Source organism: Schistocerca piceifrons, chromosome X, assembly GCF_021461385.2.
Source record: "Schistocerca piceifrons isolate TAMUIC-IGC-003096 chromosome X, iqSchPice1.1, whole genome shotgun sequence".
Taxonomy (NCBI): Eukaryota; Metazoa; Arthropoda; class Insecta; order Orthoptera; family Acrididae; genus Schistocerca; species Schistocerca piceifrons.
This window is the reverse complement of record NC_060149.1, coordinates 395706707-395715278: the sequence shown is the minus strand read 5'-3', so window position 1 is coordinate 395715278 and position 8572 is coordinate 395706707.

Here is an 8572-nt window from a genome sequence, read left to right as displayed (position 1 = left end):
TGGCTTACAAAGGGTAACCGGATATGGGAGAGCTCTTGATATGACAACAGTCATGGTCTGATGTTAGGTAGTATTGCTCATATGTAGAGAGATATGGCAGTTTCGCCTCGACGCCACGTCCTTCCACTATTAAGATGTATATATTTATCATCAGTCCACTCTCTGCCCCGTAAATGCTAGAGTATTTATTTCAGTCAGTACTCAAACATGTGTTCAGTTTCCATAACTGTGTACTGTAAATGCTAATACTCCCTCCTATAATAACCAGATTTCCCCAGACACGATGTTTAAAGCCATACGTAAACCCTTCTTGCACATCTGGGATTGCCTCATCTTTTTCAAGTTAAGTTGTCTTCGCCACATACCTCAGTTCCAGTTTCATGACCTCGATGTCTTGTAACTTCAGTGTATATACAGTTGGATAAATATCGAAAGCATGGAAAAAGTCACAAAATCAGTAAAATTCTATTACAACATGTTCTCGCTGGATATCTGTATTTATTCACAGACTGTAGTGGAAATGCGCCAGTTTACAGAGTAACAGCTTGGGATTTTCCCTGTCATGTTGCGTGTAGGGGTCTGTGATTGAAGTCGTTCCCATAGATAGATATATCAAAGACCTATGTAAAGTTTTGTCAGCTGTCCTAGAGATGAGGTAAGTCAGTGGGGGGGGGGGGTTCTTGTAGAGGTGCAGGAGCCGAGAGTTGTGATGACGGGTGTTGGAGTTTCAGAAACAGTTTATTGCAGTTTGGATGTATTTTGATAGGTATTTTGATGCGGTTTGGGAGCGTTTTGAGACAATGTCAAACTCCCAGACACTCAAAACGAGAAAAACTTATAAAGTATGCTCTGTCTGCACTCACTTTTAATTATCCACCTGTAAACTACTTGGGGATTCGTAATACTAACTCCAACAAAGATAATATAAGTATTACAGATAAGCGCAATATTAAAACAGGCGAAACATATTTCTCCCAATCCAGGTCTGTGGTGTCCACCATACTATCGAATATAGATGTTACCGGATAAGAGATGGTTCTCGCAAATAATGTTTTTTTTTTCCACATGTATTAAGGAGAGGAACAAATGTATCAAACAGACTTAAACAAATTCCTATTAAGGAAATTACTCCTCTAAATACAGTTAATGTACTGTGTGATCGAAAAAGGAAACTGGAGCTACACGACATCGACGTCATGAATCGTGAACTATGATATATGGCGTAGTCAACTGTAACTGGAAAACGATGAGGCAATTCCAGATGGGTAAGCAGGGATTACATTTGGCTGTATGGGAAAATCTGTTTACAAAGGGGAGACTTATTAGCATTTACAGTAAACAGAAATGGAAACTGGGCATTTATCTGAGCACTGGCCGAAATCAATACAGTTGCGAGTTCTGAGAGGAGAGTGGATTGATGATACATATATACATCTTAATAGTAGAAGAAGCGTGCATTATACAGATGTGGCATCGAGACGAAACTGCCATACCCACTACACATGAGCAATACTACCTAACATCGAACCATGACTGTTGTTGTACCAAGAGCTCTCATTCATCCAGTTACTCTTTGTAAGACATAGAAATGAATGCACTCTGAAAGAAGCAGAGTGTTGTAGTAATGTTGACTGCATCCAAAAATTTTGGGGTCAGAACACTCTGGTCTTCCCGAGTGACGTTTAAATGCTAGATCTTCTCAAGTAAGTCACTGAAGTCGCCGCTACAGACTTGCAAGCACAAGCACGTTTTGGATGAAGTTTGACCCTTCAGTATCACCGTATCTTTAGGATCATACACATACAGACCATTTCGACGTGTTTCAATCAACGTCACACACACGTTAGTAAAGGAGGGATGGTTTAGCAATGATACACAAATTGAGAACCATACTGCAATGTCATTAGCTGAGAGCATCATGGGATTGATGCGATGTGACGTTTTATTGATGTGACATGAAGTCGACAGCAGTGTCTTGGAACTCGAGTAATTCCCTGAAATGCGTTGAAATTATGTAATACCTGATGAAATTGTGAAAATTGATGGAATATACGTAAAAATAAGGAAAATATAACAAAAATTACCTAGGTGTATGAAAATCATTCCATTCCTCCACCAGTGTGATTAACAAGTAATGGTGTTTACTATACGTGCTGTATGGGTTTAAGTCCTGCAGAATACTCCCCTTTTTCCACAAATGGTTATGCATTGTAAGCCACAGAGATTTGGGTCAAATGCATTGAAACTGCAGAAAACTTCGAAAATTGCAAAACTTGATGAAAAATAAGTAAAACTGAGGAAAATGAGACAAAACTGAGGGTACTTGCATATCAACCTGCGTGTATGAAAATCACCCCATTCCTCCACCAGCACGATTGACACGTGGAGGGAGGAGATTAGCGTTTAACATTCCATGGAGAACAAAGTCACTAGAGACGTAGCATAAGCTCAGGTTAGGGAAAGACAGAATGAAAATGGCTGTGCCTTTTCGAAGGAACCACCCTGGCATTTGCCTCAAGCGATTTAGGGAAATCACGTAAATCATTAATCTGAGTGGCCAGAGGAAGGTTTGAACCATTGACCTCCTAAATGTGAGTCCAGTGTTACATTGCTTGGTGGAAGTTGACAGCAGATGGTGCATATTATCCTAGTCCTATGGGTTTAAGTCCTGCAGGATTCACCCTGTTCCATGTGTGGTTATGCATTGTAAGTCATAATGATTAAAGATGAAGTGTCCATAGGTTTGGAGGCCAAGATGACAGACACCTAGGACTCTAAAACAGTGATGATGTTCCTCGGTGCAACATGTGGAATCAATGCTCTTGGACTCTTCAAAACTGGAACTCCGACACATCTGCTACCTCGTCACTGTGGAACATGAGATTAAATGTAAAAGTCATCACGTCCAGACAGCAGTATGGAAATGCTCTACAAAGTTGTAAACTCTTTCAATTTCCATATGTTGTGACGCCTTCCACATTTTTGTCAATAAGGAACACTGGCTGTGTTTTTCATTTCCACCACCTTGTGTGTTGTGGGAGCATCACAGCCTACACCATGCGATGTAGGGCTTTCCATGAGAGCCAATGGATCAAAATATGTAAAATGCTGGTTTAGTACTTGATGTAGGCGTTGAGTTGTGATATGAAAAGAGAATGTATGGCGGTATACAAAGCTGCAGTCATACACTATTTTAATGAGTTACAGCAAGAAACAGTGTAACAAAATGATTGCAAAATTACAGCACAGGAACCCTTTATTGTGACTGATAGTCTGTGAGATATGGTCTTCTTCCAGTAAAGGCGACAAATCCTTACACGTTTCTGTGGCCACCTGCTCCAATGGACCAATACATGTATTGTAATCTCCCTCCTCCTACTTAATTCCATCTGTTGTCCACATTAGTCTTTTATGAAGATCTGGAAGGAGCAAAGATTACAATAAACTTTCTAGTTTACTTAGCTTTTAATGTAGAGTTGGCTCCACTTCTTCTTGTTTAGAGGCCGGATTCTTGAAGCTGAAAATGTCACAGTTTGGTTGATTTAAGTAAATTTGAAGATTGTTGTTGCAGAATCTTTCTTTTTACATTACTATATTTTCTCATATTTTAGTATATCATACTGTCTTTTGTTTTTTCGCATCAACAAAGCCAAATTACATTGTTCGCACAAATACAAAAATACATCCAGTCACATCAGAGGCATGGTTACGACTCCCACACTCTGTGGAATTAGCCATATTCCCAAGGGTTTACATTTTTTCTTAACAAATGAATTCCTATTAGTTTCTTTTACATTTTTACTTTCGATATTTATATCGTAAATGAATCCAGAAATGAACATGTAACCAACACAGTATGCGTAATTAATAATATAAATTTTAAGTGTGCCAATAGTTCGTAATTTCAAATGTTTCTTAAAAAAAGTAAATTTAACTGTACATTCAGAACTAGTGCTTATCGATAATAACATCAGAACTAAAGCATTTTATAAAGTAATTCATTTTCATAAATTTTAGCTTGAAATATAACATACTGAATATAAAATTATATGAAAGTTATCAAAAAAGCAACACTGGTATCAACAACTAGTGTTGAGGAAAAGTAACGCTAGAGGAGGATGCCCTGTTACAACGTCCCCCTTACATACTATGGAAACAATGTGTTTGCAATATTTTGTGACTTGCTATAAGGTTTGCCAAACGGTGTACAAAATGATGCCAAAAGATAGAATATAAATGCATAGAAGTATCTAATACATAACATCTTACAGAAAACGTAAGAAAAATACCTACTATAGAAGTCATAATCCATTCATACAGGAGGACATGGCATTCAGATTTTTAGATCTGTGGAACATTCTTTCCCAAGACAAATCATACAAAGTCAAAACTGCAATATTACAACACTAAACTATAAAAATAAGTGCAGAGACAATGTAAAGTACTATAATTACAAATTGCAAGTTTACATCTATCAAGTCACACTTTCAAAATCATCTAAAGAGGAGAAACAAATTCAGAGCCTAAGTGTACAAAGAGTGAGCCGACTCGAAAAGCTCACAACGACAGGTACTGACTGGAAGAATATACACAGTCACGAGTAGGAGTATAGCACAAAATCAATCAGCCACATAAACCAGAGTATGTAAGGATATGTCGACTCATGAAAAGAGAAAATAATGAAAAAATATTAGGGCCTATGGTTACGATTTGGGAACTGACGCATGAATCCAAACCAAATGGAGTACACACTAGAAGAACTGTTTCGACACAACAAAATGAATACAATTCATAATCATATATAAATAAGTTCAATCATATGTAAAGAATAATTATAGGAAGCATCTAGCCTCAATCAATAGTTGCACACTCTCCCTGAGTGCACATACACAGTTGCGATGACTAGGGGTTCCCGAGACCGAGTTAAGCATGAGTTTTCACACAACTCACGTTCCAAGGAGATACAATAATGTAGTACTCACTATAAATACAGGTAATCAGAGCTATAAATAGCTTTCAATGATGACATAATTGAGAAGCATGAGGACAAAAATCAGTATGTGAAATCGGAAATGTATACATCTTGTTATACAGTCTATACACGATTTATGATCACAGAAGTAAATGTGTTCCACACTATTTGCTAATTGTTGATACAAGCTAACCTAATACATAGAAGCCTAGAAGATTCATTTCCAATAAAAAAAATACATATAGAGTATTGAGATGAGAAAATTCATTGAAATTATGACTACTGACATAACAGTGTCTTATTTTATCAGATTCTGATAATTAATTACAACATGGTTCATAGAACATACTTGTGAACATCTTAAGGTTTTACATTTGTATGTTGAACATAACAAATCATCAGTCATACAACATCAATCCAAGTCAAACAAGATTTAAAGTAACATAATGTATTGGGGAGTTAATCCCCCTATTTGAAAAAAACATACACTTATGTGGAATAACACTGTCCACAGCAATGACTTCTTTTCTAAATAGATAATTCTTTAAAGTTTATATAAATACAAGAATTTTGTATATAGGCAATTTACAAATTTCAGTCACAAGACTGATGTAGTTGACAGTATCTATGATATCTTGAAAGTCGACTGGACCAACAAGAGTGCATCGATACAGGGGTGTGGGAGTGGATCCACCCACATCTTTCACTTTCCTCCTTAGACTTCTAGTCACACACCCCAACACATAGGTAACTTCCTGTCTATCTTTCACATCGAAACCTGAAACATTGTTTTATGCACTAATTATGCTGTTCAATACCTCCCTCACATCACACAGCATATGTTTTGCCTACCTATATTGAAAAAATAAGTATTCAGGGTTCAAGTCAGAATGGATTAAAAGTGTTCACATATATGGTACATTAAAAAACAGAGCTAAATGCAATAAAAAAAATTGAACTGGTAAGATAATATACACATATATATTAAAGATATTTCAAAGTAACATTTACTTAGCAATTAGCAGATTAAAAGAAATTATGTACACAAGCAAGACAACTTGGAACGCACTAATGCAGCATCCAACAAATGCACACAAAATGAGGCATGGACCATAGTCCACGATGTACTGACATAAGAATTCTGTGTTTAACACACACATGTGTTTGATTTGCACATATGAAATTCAAGGAACTATTCCTAATATTTACAGTACACATGAATCTGAAGCACAAATCTGTTACATAACAGAATTATACAGTTCAAAAAAATGGCTCTGAGCACTACGGGACTTAACTTCTGAGGTCATCAGTCCCCTAGAACTTAGAACTACTTAAACCTAACTAACCTAAGGACATCACACACATCCATGCCTGAGGCAGAATTCAAACCTGCGACCGTAGCGGTCGCTCGTTGTCAGACTGTAGCGCCTAGAACCGCTCGGCCACCCGGGCCGGCCAATTATACAGTTGTATGAACCTGCAAATATAGTATGGCACAGACTTATACTCAGTCAATAGATAAAAGACAGAACTTTAGAAATCACATCATCTTACATACTACGTTCCTGATATAGGTGAAAGAAAAAAAATTGATACTTAGGGATCACGATTATAAGCTTTCAGTTCAGTGTTAATGCGTAATCCAAACAACTTCTTAGATTTAGGATATACAAGTCGGTATGCATTAGGATGCGGATTTTCAAGAGTTTCGAATGATCCTACACAAATATCGAAGAATTTCTTTATCTCAGATATCAACCTTTTAGTTTTCTCTTTGGCTTTGGTTCAAATGGCTCTGAGCACTATGGGACTTAACATCTATGGCCATAAGTCCCCTAGAACTTAGAACTACTTAAACCTAACTAACCTAAGGACATCACACAACACCCAGTCATCACGAGGCAGAGAAAATCCCTGACCCCGCCGGGAATCGAACCCGGGAACCCGGGCGTGGGAAGCGAGAACGCTACCGCACGACCACGAGCTGCGGACTCTCTTTGGCTTTCACCGACACAAGATATCCTACCTCAGACTTAGAAAATCTGTCTTTACCATCATGTCTCTGCTTTCTCCTATCCCCCTGCTTTTTCATCATCTCCCTGACACTCCCTTCCCTCTTTTGTGGTGACAGAATTTTATGTGGTGGAAACTCAACAATATCATAAATAAAGTTAGCTCGTCTGCAATTGAACGTGATTTCAGCTGGTGAAAAACGTGTTGAAGAGCGTTATAAATAGTTCATAGTATCCTCAAAATCACTGACATAATCTATCCAACAGGTATGATTTTTACTTCAGAATGTTCTAAATAGTCTTCCAGTTTCTCTCATATATCTTTCTACAGGATTACTCAACGGATTGTCACAGAGGTTAGAATATGCCTCACTTCTGCATGATCATCAAAATCTTTCCAAGCTTGTGATGTAAACTGAGAACCATTGTGAGATAGAGTTGTGTTATGAATACCCACCTGATGAAAATATGTGTTTTCAGGCTTAGAAATGATTTGCTTACTGGTAGCTTTCTTAAGAGGAAACAGCTTTATGAACTTCGAAAATACATCAGTCACCGCAAAACATAACAAAATCCATTCTTAGACTGAGGCAAAGGTCTATAGACGTCCACACACACAAGGTCCAGGTTACTATTAGGCAGTATGTTTTGCATTTGACCTCTACTTGTTTGCCTAGTTTCCTTGACTCTTTGTCATCTGTCACAGCTGGGATTCTTCTTTTTGATTCTCCTTCCTATGTTATTAAAATAGATATTTTCCTGAATCTTTGGTACATTTGGTTGATTCACAATGACCAAAACTCTCATGTGTATAAGTAATCAATACATTGTTCTGGCCAACACAGTTTCCAATAATCTGACTCAGTCTTATGTCTCTTGAATAAAATACCTTCGTGTACCTTATAATATTGTCCAGTCTTTTCTCCTCAACTCTTACCCAACATGCTCTTAACCAATTTCCAGGTTTGATCATGATTCTGATGCCTGCACATGTCTTTGCAAATTTTCAATATCTCTTTTTCCTCTTTAACACCTCTCAAGTGTATAATTTTAAACTCTTTATCTCCTTCTCCAAAGTTGTTAGATGATTTATTCTCTAAAGGTAGCCTAGACAAACCATCAGCAACTATATTGTCTGTGCCCTTAATGTGTCTGATTTCATAATTGAACTGCTGTAAAAACAAAGCCGAATGAGTAATTCTGTTATGGTAAAAATTACACACTTGGAGATAAAATAATGATTTGTGATCAGTATAGATGATGACTTTGTGACCTAGTAAATAATTTTTAAGCTTGTTGAACGTCCAATGTACAGCTAAAAGTTCTTTCTCTGTTACAGTGTATGTCTTTTAATGCTTCTGCAACACTGTACTAGCAAATGCAAGAGAGATCTAGGTTCAATAACACCTTCAATATCAACCTCCTGAAATAAATAAGCACACAAACCAACATCACTACTGTCTGCCACAATACAAAAAGGAAGAGACATATCTGATCTGAACAATATCTGACTTTGACACAACTGTCATTTGATCTCTTCGAAAGCATCCTGACATTCCTGATTCCAGTCCCAAACAGTATTCTTCTT